This window comes from Mus musculus, chromosome 9, assembly GCF_000001635.26.
Source record: "Mus musculus strain C57BL/6J chromosome 9, GRCm38.p6 C57BL/6J".
Lineage (NCBI taxonomy): Eukaryota > Metazoa > Chordata > Mammalia > Rodentia > Muridae > Mus > Mus musculus.
In genome coordinates, this window is record NC_000075.6 from 66,884,523 (window position 1) to 66,899,135 (window position 14,613).

Consider the following 14,613-nt stretch of genomic DNA (forward strand, 5'->3'; position numbering starts at 1 on the left):
TGAGAATTCTGCCTCAAGTCATCTACCAGAATTTCTTCTTAGACTCCACCCTGGAGGGACTAACTCAAACTATAAAGAATCTGGAAAGAAACAGTTGACCTAGGTCACTCCTAGATCACAAAGGCAAAAGTGAGTCAATTCATGGCTGATCCAAATACTAGGTATTTCTTCTTTGAATAGCTTAATATAGGCCCAGGGACTAGGGCTGGTGAGATGGCTCTGTGGGTTAAGGTGCCTGCTGCCAACCCCAACAACCTGAGTTCAATTCTCAAACCCATTCAGTGAAGAGGCCAACTTCCCCTAGTTGTCTTCTGATCTCTATTTACATGCTATGGCAACTGCTTGTGCATACACATATATCCACACCAACACATAGACACAATCAATCAATAGATGTATTTTTTTAAAGATTTATTTATTTATTATATGTAAGTACACTGTAGCTGTCTTCAGACACTCCAGAAGAGGGCGTCAGACCTCGTTACAGATGGTTGTGAGCCACCATGTGGTTGCTGGGATTTGAACTCCAGACCTTCGGAAGAGCAGTCGGGTGCTCTTACTCACTGAGCCATCTCACCAGCCCAATAGATGTATTTTTGAAACATAGTTCTAGATAAATCAAAAGTGACTTGATCATCCTAACTTTTCTTTTTTATTACTAGTGGCAATATTGGGGCTGTAGCATACATAGAACCTACTTATCACAGAGCTACACCCCAGCCTGGTCATGGCCTCCTTTGAACGAGAATAAAGATATACTTTGAGTTAGAGGGAGCTCTCCTTTACAGCGAGACTCGAATGAAAGGTTGGGATGGGCAGAGGAATTTTCTGGTCTCATGACTGAAATATCTCATGCAAGCCGACAGGGACTGTGACAAGCTGTTTTCAAACAGTGCCTGGTTCCACAATGAAGCTATGAAGAACCAGAAACTAGGGTATATTATCTGTGGTTGTTCTTGGCATTTAGAGGTATCTCTTAAATAGATATAAATATCTTCTACAATGAGATGGATGCTTGGTATAATTTTGTCTAACTGTTATATCTTCCCAATTCTAAGTTTATAATGAGAAAGACACTACACTGCAAATAAAAAATGGCCGTAACAATTTAAAAATAAGCAGCCTGGTTCTGTGACATCACTGAAGTTCCCTGTGTCACCTGATAATGACAGTTTATAAACTACAAAATAAAATAAACATAGTTTATAATGCATTTCTTTGTTTTGATCATCACAGACTACCTGCAGATGAAGGTAGGGATAACAGTTATTTATTTACACATAAAGACACAGAGGCCAAAGACACCATGGAGCAAGTGCCCTAACCTGAATCTCAGGACTTAAGCCCATTACTCGCCCTGTTATATCATGCTACTTCATTAGGATACATTTGTGTGGGAAAATAAAACTGTTTTTATACCTGTTTCTGAGGAGGTACTTTAGGAAAAACAGATGATGGGCAAAGGAAACTTTCTTCTTTAAATAAGTATCTCTCAGTCAGGGACTAACAAATCATTTCATGAATTTAAAACAAAAGGAATTTATTGTATACTAAAAAGGTATCAGCATGTGAACTTCATTTCAAAAACAGAGCTGTTTATTCTGTGGTGCTAGCAATGGAACCCAGATCTTTGCAAATATTAGACAGGCCTTTTCCCACTGTGCTCCTATCTTCAGCCCACAGCAGAAAGAATTTAAGAAATGGAATTGGGTATACAAGCCATGAAGTTGCTGAAAGCCAAACTGGTAGATGGTTTAGCATTAACAGGGAGCACACAACCCCTAAGCCTGCTCCAGAGTACTCAATGGTGCTACTGGGGCTGAAAGCCTGGGGTCTCTTGAAAGGAGCATATTAGTGTGGTAGATTTGTGCAGTAGGAAACAGGGCCACACTGAAACTATCTCTATGGAAGAAGCCACCAGGTGGGAGGGGCCTGGGGCTGGGACCCTCGGGCTTTTCCTCCTCTTGCATAACCTTTCACCCAGTCACTAAGCAGCTAAGCCCAGTCTGAGGCCTGCCACTAGGAGCTTGGACAGTAAAGGAGGGGCAGAGAGATCGGAGGTGAAACTATGGACTCCAGTCAGCACTCAGCTGTCAGGTTCTGTGTAATCCCCTGAGGTTTGGGATTAACAAACCCCAGCAGATGTTGATGGACAGATCTCCACAATACTGAGTAGGTAAAATAAACGAGCAGAGAGAGAAAAGAAATAGAGAATAGAAGGTGAAGAGAGGCAACAATTCCCTCCAACACTTCCACTGTTCACCTGTGAGCCAAAGGCCAGGAACAAGTAAGTACTCAGACCACGCCTCAGCCATGCTCTGGTACCAAAGGACAGGTCCAGCCAGCAAGTGACTAACAAGTGGGGGGCCCCAGTAGAAGCAAAAGGCAGCCCTGATCATGACTATGGAAGCTTCACAATCAACTGGGAAGTTTAGGATAGGCTGACCCAATGACCCGCATGTCATATGCTGTCAAGTCAGGCCCTCTAAAAAGGAAGTCTGTCCCTGAGTCAGCGATGTGGTCAAGCAGCACTGCTGCAGCTCATGGGCATGGCCAGTGCCTCCAGTGCTATTTGGTTGTACCGCTTCCCTCTAAATCCAGCACAGCTTGGATTGTTAGTAATTTACATTCTCTCCTCCCAAAGTGGAAAGAAGCACCGCTGGACATGAGCGGCCTTTTTAGCTTGTGTAATTACCCACCTTAAAATATAAAGCCCCACCCAACATAGCCAACCCTATTTGTCACAATTCCTTAGGACAGCATCTCAGAAATGCCACCTCTATCCTCTGGTGTGTGGGTATTCCTATCTCTAAGGGACAGGATTCTCTGCTGTTTGCAGTGGTATTCATCCTGCCTGAACCCTGACACAGATGTGCCTCAATTCTCAACAACTCCGCCCTCTGGTCCCCAAGTCCCCCACTTGCTGTGCTCTAATCCAAACCCCAGAGGATCTAGGATGGGTATCGTTGGATGCGTTTGGCTACTTTTTTTGTTGTACCTGGTTAGTTTCACCTTCCCAATTTGACTTGAGCAAGAGGCTGGGCACTGAAAGCAGCTCAGTGAGAAAGTCCCGGTGGCCGTTTGAATGAATGGGTGAAAGGGGAGCCCTTTAAAAGAGAGTCCAACCTTTTACTTAGAGCCCTTCATTTGCAATCTCAGTTCTGCTTGCCAAGTGAGTGCCGGGCACTCAGTAAATACTTCCTGACATTGATTAATTACTTTGGAATACAGTCAGGTTCTCGAAACTCTAAATTGATCCTACTGGGAGGCATCTTAATGATGCTCTGAAGTTACACATTTGGACAGCTGTAGGGTATAAACACACACAAGTGAAACAGGCACGAAAGCCATTTGAGTCATTTAAGTTATAAGCAAAAGTACAAATCAAAGCACAGCAATTAGTACACATAAAATAGATGTCTTCTTCATTCAAGAATGGAGAAGAGAGCACTGCAGCCATGAACAATATTGAAAAAAATGAAGAGTTCTACACCATGCACGGTCCCACTCTGACCCCTGAAATCACAATTTAAACAGCCTTGGGGTTTGAGTAATTTTTTCAATCAACATACAGTACAACATACCCACAATGAACTAAACCCCAACGTGTGATTACATCAGTTAGACTAACGCATTGCACTACCACCAGCAAAGCCAAGAGAGCTGATGACTTCCTGTTAGCTAAGAAAATCTTGCTTTCCTCAGAAGCCACCTTTTCTGAAAACTTAGAAAAAAGTCTCGGCTGTAAGCCATAGAAGTCTGTGTGCTGTGTGGGAACGTTTGCCATTGCTCTAGCCACCAGAGGGGCTTCCAGGGTCCACTGAGAAAGCCCAAAAAGCAGGAAGCCCAAAACCAAGAGAGACAATAAGCTCATTACCCCAGAGACCTAAACAAAAAACACAGTCAGTCAAGCCAGCAGCCAAAGCTCTGTCAATAGAGCCTTGAGAGTGAAAGGGCCAGTTTCTTTCAAGGAAAGGGGCTCTGCCCCGTCAAATGCAGCCTCTGTTGAAAGGGCTTGTTTTAAAAATGAGCTGAATCTTGCATGGCAAGATGAAGGGACAGTAATGGCTGTGAAGCTTTTTTGACCCACAGGGTAGAAATAGAATTGGGTAGCAGTCTCTCTCTCTCTCTCTCTCTCTCTCTCTCTCTCTCTCTCTCTCACACACACACACACACACACACACACCAAAATCTGATAAAACTGTAGTTGATTTATACTTTCCCCCCCAACATTGTCTCACTAATATAGCTTTGGTCGGCTTAAAACATCTTATATAGAACAAGCTGGCTTCAAACTTGAAGCACGTATCAGTCTCCTGAGTGCTGGACTCAAAGGGTGAGCCATTGTGCCTGGCTGACCTTGTACATGAAGTAGACTCTACTTTCTATTCTTACATTTTGGACTATTTTCTTCCCTTCCATTAAAAGCAAAAGGTTGTTATGGACACACCAAATTGACTTCATGACCCAATTGCAATTCACATGGAAAAAAATTTTTTTGTTCTTTAAAATCTATTGCTGATAAGAAAAGACATCTCTTTGATGAAGGGAGGGGAGATGACTTTAGAACCTTAAATGTAGTGGAAATGAAAACATGTATGAAATTTAGGAGGGCAATAATTTAGCATGTTCTCTGTATTTTGTAGGGAAAGGAACACAGAAAAGACTGGGGAAGATCAGACTTAAGAGAATCCCAGCAGTAGAAATCCTGCCCCAGCAAGGTGCCTGCCCAAGCCCTCCTCCCCCTGAGATGCTCGCATCCACCAGCTTTACCAGAGAAAAAAGGACCATCACACAAAAAAAAAAAAAAAATGCAGAAGAGTTTGGCAGAGTTTGGTAACTGACCTTACTGTAAATGAATGGAATGAACCACAGCCTTTACTTGAGGGAGCAATTGCCTGCAAAACCACAAACTCCCCCTGAAGTCAGTTCAGGACGGCCAGGGCACATATCGTACAAATAAGATGAGCTTCAGATTAGATCACCCTGCAGAATGGAATCAAATAATATCTCTCAAGACTGTCTCCTGAGACCTCAAAACAAAGCTATAATGGGAGAGGCCATCATTATTAAAAACCACTAGTGCTTGCTGGGAGAAAAGTCATCAGCCATCTTGTCCAGCCATAAACACTGTGAGCTACAACAGTAACTGTCCTGGCATGATATGCCCATTGGTGTAACAGTGGCACAGATGCTACGGGGTAACCAGCCTACTGCTGATTGGAGTCGTGTACTCCACAGGAGGAAATTTATGCCTGGTCTTGTAAACCTGGCAAAAAAAAAACCCTCACAGGTATTTATAGCTTATAGGCCCTAAGAGAGAACATTCTACTATTTTGCTAATATTATGGTTTAATATCCAACTACTTTCTAAGTACTTATCTTTATACCCATATGTCTTAGCTAAGGATTTCTATTGCTGTAATGAAACAAAAAAAACAAGTTGGGATAGAAAACTTATTGGGCTTACACTCCTACATTGTAGTCATTATTTTAAAAAGCCAGGCCAGGAATTCAAACAAGGAAAGAACACCCTGATGCAGAGACTATGGAGGGGTGCTGCTAACTAATTTTTGCTCGCTCGCTCTCTCTCTCTCTCCTGCTCTTTGTGTTTGGTTTTTGGGACAGGATTTCTCTGTGTAGCCTTAGCAGTCCTGGAACTCACTCTATAGACCAGGCTGGAACTAAAGACTGCTTTCTTATAAAATCCAGGACCACCAGACCAAGGTTGTTACCACCCACAATGGGCTGGGCCCTCCCCCATCAAGTACTAATTAAGAAAATGCCCTACAGCAGGATCTTATGAGACAAATTCTCAATTGAGTTTCTCTCTTCTCCAGTGACTGTAACTTGTGTCACACTGACACAAAACTATAGCATATGCTGATGCAACTCTCAGCCCCGATCAGGGAAGCTTCCTCCCTCCCACCCCCACCAGTGGACAGTGGTTAATACAGAGACAATAAGAGACTATGGAGTGCTCAGCCATAAATGGGACATCTGTATCACACTCTTTTTCCCAAAGGCTGAGCAAACGAGTGGGCATAACGACTTTCAGAGCCAGAGGTTGGGAATGAATGCTAAGAAGTGCATAACAGGGCCATTGCACTCAAACTCACAGCAGTGTGGCTACCTGCAAAGATCAAGCTACTCAAGAAGCCAGCTTGGATGGGAGAGTGGCTCATGAGGCCCACTGCTAGCTAAGAGCTACCAGCAGTTGCTAGCACAAGGGTAGGGAAAATCGTTTTCCTCAGGGGTATATCCCCTGGAAGGCTGCTCATGCTCTAATGAACTCATGTGCAAAAAAGTAGTACTAATTTGACTCTGTAGGTTACGAAAAAGAAAAACTTTAAATAAGAGGTCATAAAGGGAGGACACAACATCTGCCCCAACACTGGAAGTAACTGGACAAGCAGGACCCAGGTACCCAGGAACTCTGCCTGACCACTGGCACAGGTTCCTTCTAGTCTGGGCCGGTACCCTGAGCAGACCTTGGATTCGAACTCTGCAGCCAGTCCCACAACACCCAGAGGAAGCTCCCAGGTGCTTTAACATGCCTAGGATCCCAGGATCTCAGGATCCCAGAATCACAGGATCACAGAGACAACTGAACTCTGAGGAGTTCTGACACAACCAGGATCACAGGAAGAACAGGCCCCAGTCAGATAGAGTAAGGGCAGACAGCACTAGAGATAATCAGATGGCGGGAGGCAAGCATAAGAACATAAGCAACAGAAACAAAGATTACTTGGCATCATCAGAACCCAATTCTCCCCCCATAGCAAGATTTGGATACACCATCACACAGGAAAAGCAAGATTCAGTTCTAAAATCACTTCTCATGATGATGATAGAGGACATTAAGAAGGACATAAATCCCTTAAAGAAATACAGGAGAACAGAGGTAAAAAGCTAGAAGCCCTTAAAAAGGAAACACAAAAATCCGTTAAAGAATTACAGGAAAACACAGTCAAACAGACGAAGGAAATGAACAAAACCATCCAAGATCTAAAAATGGAAATAGAAACAATAAAGAAATCACAAAGGGAGACAAACCTGGAGTAAGAAAACCTAGGAAAGAGATCAGGAGTCATAGATGCAAGAATCACCAACAGAATACAAGAGATAGAAGAGAGAATCTCAGGTGCAGAAGATACCATAGAAAACATTGACACAACAGTTAAAGAAAGTGCAAAAAGCAAAAAGCTCCTAACCCAAAACATCCAGGAAATCTAGGACACAATGCAAAGACGAAACTTAAGGTAATATGTATAGAAGGGAGTGAAGATTACCAACTTAAAGGGCCAGTAAATATCTTCAACAAAATTATAGAAGAAAACTTTCCTAACCTAAAGAAAGAGATGCCCATGAACATGCAAGAAGCCTACAGAATTCCAAATAGACTGGACCAGAAAAGAAATTCCTCCTGTCACATAATAATCAAAACACCAAATGCACTAAACAAAGAAAGAACATTAAAAGCAGTAAGGGAGAAAGGTCAAGTAACATATAAAGGCAGGCCTATTAGAATTATACAAGACTTTTTACCAGAGAGTATGAAAGCTAGAAGATCCTGGGCAGATGTCATACGGACCCTAAGAGAACACAAATGCCAGCCCAGGCTACTATACCCAGCAAAACTCTCAATTACCATAGATGGAGAAAACAAGATATCCCATGACAAAACCAAATTTATACAATATCTTTCCATAAATCCAGCCCTACAAAGGATAATAATTGGAAAACATAAGGACGGAAACTACACCCTAGGGAAAAGCAAGAAAGGAATCTTTCAACAAACTCAAAAGAAGATAGCCACACAAACATAATTCCACCTCTAACAACAAAAATAACAGGAAGTAGTAATCACTTTTCCTTAATATCTCTTAACATCAATGGACTAAATTCCCCAATAAAAAGACATAGACTAACAGACTGAATACGTAAACAAGACCCAACATTTTGCTGCATACAGGAAACACACCTCGGTGACAAAGACCTCAGAGTAGAAGGTTGGAAAAGAATTTTCCAAGCAAATGGTCCCAAGAAACAAGCTGGAGTAGCCATTCTAATATGGAATAAAATTAACTTTCAACCAAAAGTTATTTAAAAAGATAAAGAAGCACACTTCACACTGATCAAAGGAAAAATCTACCAAGACGAACTCTCGATTCTGAACATCTATGCTCCAAATGCAAGGGCAGCCACATTCATAAAAGAAACTTTACTAAAGCTCAAAGCACACATCACACCCCACACAATGATAGTGGGTGACTTCAACACTCCACTCTCAGCAATGGACAGATCATGGAAACAGAAACTAAACAGAGACAAAGTGAAACTAATACAAATTATGAACCAAATGGATCTAACAGATATTTATAGAACATTTCATCCTAAAGCAAAAGAATATACCTTCTTCTTAGCACCTCATGGTACCTTCTCCAAAATTGACCATATAATTGATCACAAAACAGGCCTCATCAGATACAAGAAGATTGAAATAATCCCATGCACTCTATCAGATCACCATGGACTAAGGCTGGTCTTAAATACCAACAAAAACAACAGAAAGCACACATACACATGGAAGCTGAACAATGCTCTACTAAATGATCACTTTTTATTTATAAGGAAAAAATAAAGAAAGAAATTAAAGACTTTTTAGAATTGAATGAAAATGAAGACACATCATCCCAAAACTTATGGGACACAATGAAAGCAGTCCTAAGAAGAAAACACATAGCTCTAAGTGTCTCCAAAAAGAAACTGAAGAGAGCTTACACTAGCAACTTGACAGCACACCTGAAAGCTCTAGAACAAAAAGAAGCAATTACACCCAAAAGGAGTAGACAGCAGGAAATAATCAAACTCAGGGCTGAAATCAACCAAATAGAAACAAAAAGAATTATACAAAGAATCAACAAAACCAGGAGCTGGTTCTTTGAGAAAATTAACAAGATAGATAAACCTTTAGCCAGATTAACCAGAGGGCACAGAGACAGTATCCAAATTCACAAAATCAGAAATGAAAAGGGAGATTTATCAACAAAATATATCTTAAAATAATTATTCTGTCTGTTGAATACTAACAGTTGGAAATATTAAAATCATATTCTATTTAAAACGAAAATTATTTATTAATATCCCCTTATGATTCTCTGGATTTTCAAAGATTAATATAAAATAAAATATATATGAAAGAAATAGAAAGCATTGGATTTTCATACTCCTCAAAACAAACAGATTTGGAGTTAAAAAATAAAAAGAGGTCATAAAGTTGGGAGAAGAACAGAAGGGATGGGGTGGAAGAGAGGAAGGGCATAGATAAAATCAAATACAGTATATTTGTAAATAAAATTCTCAAAGGATAAATTTAAATTTATTTTTAAAAACCTATTCTCAAAGAATAGGTTTTAATATACTTTTAAAAACCATTAGTACTTCCCAATAGCTCTTAGTGCCAGGCAGTGTGGTAAGTCCTTAATGCCCCTCACCATTCTCAAAACCAGCCAACCAGCCAACTAAGGAACCTGCACCAGGGGTATTATCTCCATTGAAGACAAGAGGAAAGGGGAATTCAGATAAGTATCTTGCTTAAAACCATGTACTAACATGAGAGGGCTGGCATAACAAGCTCAACTAGTTGAATTCTCATGTCTGTTTTAGAAGTAGTTATTACTGTGTGAGCTCTGAACTGTCTGTCTGGAAAAAAGAATGTTGCAATTAAGATGAATTTCAAAATGAGAGTTTCCTTTTTGACATGAATGTTGCTACTGATACAAAGTTGTACAAATGCAATATAACCCTTCCTCTTCTGAAAAGTCTGTCTTTGTCAGATTTTACTTTATATTATTTTTCAATTAAAAAAAAAGCACATTAGTGTAGTCAGTGACTTAATTCTCCATTGGAGAAAACAGCACTCACACACAGACACCTTCATGATGGGAGCCTTCTCTGGCTTCAAGTATCCAAAAATCACTAGTCCTTTCTTCTCCATCTTGGTTTTGAACAGCCATACATGACTCTCCAAACCTGGCTAAGGACCTGAAATCGTTATGGCCAGTGCCACCATACAATGAACTCAGATAAGGTCTCCTCTGGAAATCTAAAAGCTCAGTGCAATACACAGGAAACTAAAATTATCTTAAACACCCAAATTGCTATTAGAATAAATATCAAGGAAGATTACAAAGTCCCAGAGGGAACTGAATAAAAGCACCCAAAATCCCAGCACTACCAAATCACAGGAGAAATGAGAGTTTGGAGCTAGCCTGGGCTAAGTACCAAGACTGTGGAAAGAGAGGGAGGGAAGAAGAGAGAAGGGGAAAAGAAACAAAAGAAATTTCTGATGGAAAACCTCTATATTCAAATTTTTTTTAGATATAAAGAACCTATATTGTCACGTCTATTGCATAACAGGAAAATCATCATACAGAACTGTCACTCTCATTACACTAAGACCTCCCATCAGGGGACCCAGTCCTACCATCTCTTTGCCAGGCTCTTGGCAGTACATCTGTGCTCCTTTCTCCTGACTAATTATATGGACCCTCTTTGATAAGCTGTTTGATTACTCCTTCTTTACAGGAAAGGAGCTATCGTGAGCACAAGTAACAAAATGAAGTGAGAGAGACTCTGACTCAGCAACACCGAGAGGAACGCCCGTGTAATCAACATCTCTGTGACCAGAGAGAACCCCGCCTTTCCTGGGGGAAAATGCTCCACTGAGGCAGCAGCCGGGCCAGCTGCTCTGACACCATCTTTTGGCTAAAGAAGGACACATATTTGAGAAATCAAAACTTTCAGGCAGGACGACACAATACTTGAAAACTGCATCAAAACATTTATCTAGTCATTCAAGAAGGGAGAAGCCAGGCAGATAACACATAAGAGAAAAGGCCGAGAAGGAAAGACCATCTCATGGTGCTGCCTTTCATACGGACTCTTGGGCAATACAAATCTGTGAGAGTCAGTGTGATATGGTTCCTTTGCATCTTCTGCCAATTTTCACTTCAGTTTTCAAAAAAAAAAAATGCTGGGTTATGAAAACAAAACTACTGTTAGCCAGAGACGTTTTTAATATCTCTGAAACTCAAGCAGTTTGGTGAGGAACTCCAAGACAAGTTCTAGACTACCTTAATCAACAGAAATGAAAATATAAAAATGTATTTTAAAATTAAATCTGTGTATCACTGTATTACAATTCCCATAAAGCACATCTCACAATGACCTACAGTCAGAGCCAGAAGGCAGTAACTTAACTCGGAGAGTGGAACAGGGGTGACTCTAGGAGTCACCAGAAGTCATGCCTTCAGCACCTACTTTCCCGGGTCACAGTTGGTGAGTTGGGGTCAATGCAGGAACTGGTCTCATAGCAACAGCAGGTATCTCTCTGTCTGAAATGGGGAAGCTTATCCGAATCATTGTGGACTTTTAGGCATACTGACAATGCTCTACATACCCTGTTCAATTTTGAAGACTTATTAACTAACAAGAAAAATAAAGTAAAATCCCAAATACACAATCCATAGGAAATACTTTTCCTTGTTTCTCTGAGGTCAGAGAAGGATGACATGCAGTTTTTAAGTTAGAAAGAAGACATAAGAAACACAAACTCTCGAAAGCAGACACTCACATCTCAGGCTGACATAAGAAAAGAGAGATAAAACACTTTGGAAACTGAAGGCCACGCCCATCACCAGAAGCAGAGCCAGACACTGAGCACAACCATCTTCAAGGAAGCTCCGAGTGCTGCTGACAGATTCTTTTCACAATTGAAATCAAGCTCTCAGATGACCGCACAAGACTCTGCCTCCTACAGCACCGTATCTGGGAAGGAATGACCAGGCTCAAGTTTAATAGTGGGAACTTCTAAGTTTACAAGTTGGCTCAAGAAAAGGGCCATTTATGTTTTATTCTTGAGAGTAGATATGAGAAATGGGAATAAATGAAAAGTACAGAAAATTATTCACTTTAAGTTCCAACAATATAAATAAACAGCTGGAGACTTATGTAAGAATTCTTCATTGCCAGAAGGAAGGCTATAGCGTTCTCTCTGTGTGTGTGGTGGGTATGCTTGTGTGTCTGTGTCCCAATATTACAAGTTAAATTTACAACTTACCTTTTATTATTATTTTTGCAAACAAAGGCTATCTCATCTGTAGCCCAAAAACCAAGTCTACTAAATTTAAAAGAGGTATACATTGCAGTTTAGAGATGTGGATTAGATTTAAATAAGAAATTCTTTAGGCAGCACAGTGGGTTATCTGAGCATTTGGCTCTGTATAGAGCAGCAGTTACTGACCTAAAGCACGTTCCTGCAGGTCCTTCCCCAGAGTGACCATCCACACAAACATCCCATCTGTTTGACGTAATGAAAAGGTGACAGAAGACATCTTCACTTACAAGAACTTATTTGAAGGATAAAGTAAAGAATCATGTAGTACAATCTCAAGTACTGCCTGAGAAATAGGTAAATGAAAATGAATCTATGAACAGGCTAAAAATATCCAGTTTAAAAAAGAATACGGTTGGGAGGTAGACAAAGTATGCAAATGGAGGGCTGGAGTTTGGGCCCCAGAGTCCACAGACGAGCCAGGAGTACTCAGTTTGCATCCTATCACACCTCCACACGATGGAAGGGGACTGGAGAGAGACCCAAGACTATAGCTGTACAGCAGCCATGGATGAGCTGGGTTCCTGGAAGAGAGGCTGGAAATGAAAAACGACGGGGTGCGAGAGAATGATGAAGCCAAGACAACAGTTTCTGACCAAGGCTCAAAGTTTAATATCCAGCACTCTGCTTATATAAGGAGAGACCACAGACCCATCCTTTGTTTCAGCTGGATTGACTTGCAAAGCAAGCTCAGTGGGCAGTCTACTCCTGTAGGAAATTGACTCCACCTGGGTCATTAAGGTCCAACTGTGGCAAGCACTTAATGTCTATTTAGCCAGCTCCAGGCTGGGGGAAGAGCACACCTGAGGCCTGTGGGCCAGCTTGCCTGGCACACAGCATGAACAGGAGTCCCTGCCGCAACAAGGTGGAAGAGAAGGACCCCATGGATGTAACTCTGTTCACATACACAAACATTCATGTGCACATGAACATGCATACATACACCTCATACACACACATTAAAAAAGAGAGAAAACTGTTGGGACCTGGAGTTTCCTTTTCATTCCAAAGAAGGAAGAAAGAAAAAGGGAGTGAAGGAAAAGACAAAAGAAGGAGGGAGAGAGAAAAGGAGGGGCAGAGGGAGGGCCTAAGCCACTAGAATGTGCTTTTAGTTTCTGCCAGTCTTATACAAATCCAGCATAAACCTCAGTGTTTACTGCTAATCGCATGGACTTTTAATTATATTCTGGGACTGTGCGAGCCAGCCCTGCAAAGTCACATCATGCTCTTTCCTGTGTTATCATCCTCCCCCTCTCCCGCCCCCCCCCCCCGGGGATAAGCACAGGCACCTGTGGGTTCTATGTGACGATGGCCACTCACAGTCAGGTTGGATGTTCCAGTGGTTTCCCACTCAGACATCAATCACCAGTCAGTTCACAGGGCTGTTTTAGTGAAAGGGGAAACATTTGGGGAAGTCCAGAAGCTACCTGCTAACCCCACGACCATGTATGGAAATTCTATAGAGATTCTCTTCCTCCCCTTATGTTTTCCTACAGTAAGTCTCAGAGGCAGAGTTTCCTTCCCTCTGGCTAGTTATAAAAAACACCTTGAATCCTACAACACTCTATAAGGATCCTGTTATTTTTTTTCCCCTTGAGTCAAAAGTAGCATCAGATCATCACTACTATCTTTTCTGATTCTCAATCTCTAGATGAAAGTGACATTTTTCTAATACAAAAATGAAATAATTTATTTTAAATCTACCCAAAATTGGATTGAACTAGAAAAAATATGAGTCAGAGCTGAACTTGAACCGGAACAGAAAATGTACTGGCTCCCTTGACAACTGTCTTACAGCTCAATTTCAAAGCTTAAACACATAACGGGGACAGCCTGAGAACCCACCGTTGCCCCTAGCCAGGGCACACTGGGAGCCCACCATTATCCCCTAGCCAGGGCACACTGGGAGCCCACCATTGACCCCCTAGCCAGGGCACACTGGGAGCCCACCATTATCCCCTAGCCAGGGCACACTGGGAGCCCACCATTATCCCCTAGCCAGGGCACACTGGGAGCCCACCATTATCCCCTAGCCAGGGCACACTGGGAGCCCACCATTATCCCCTAGCCAGGGCACACTGGGAGCCCACCATTGACCCCTAACCATTTGTGGCCCACTGTTGCTTATTTGTTGTCTGCTGTGGGTGATTTAGCATTCAATGTGAGCTACACGCCAAGGAAACTGCTACACCAACCCACTGAGGTGAATATCACCACACAGGGCAGGAAGGTCACTTCTGAAGGAGGCAGACTGACAAGCCAGGAGCTTTTAGATGGTCAGTCAGTATGGCACTACCAAGGAAAGAAAGATTCACAGAAACCATTCTAGGGCCTTACCTGAAGGTCCAGACTGTAGACACACACTCATACTTTGAGCATTTTTACACTTAAAAGGAAGTATTTGTTAATACAGTACCAAGAAGCTTTGTGAGGGA

The 14,613-nt window shown here is 41.8% G+C and overlaps 1 protein-coding gene across 2 annotated transcripts in view; it reads right to left on the reverse strand.

The window, feature by feature from the left end:
* Positions 1-14,613, reverse strand: part of Rab8b (RAB8B, member RAS oncogene family) — a 76,097-nt gene that overhangs the window by 40,914 nt on the left and 20,570 nt on the right. Inside the window, exon 1 of one of the 2 annotated variants that reach the window (XM_030244336.1) lies at positions 4,846-5,195. The exons of the other annotated variant lie outside the window; for it this stretch is intronic. The gene's annotated coding sequence lies outside the window, so the exon portion shown is untranslated. Of the gene's footprint in view, positions 1-4,845; positions 5,196-14,613 lie in introns of those variants that run through there. 2 annotated transcript variants of the gene reach the window in all.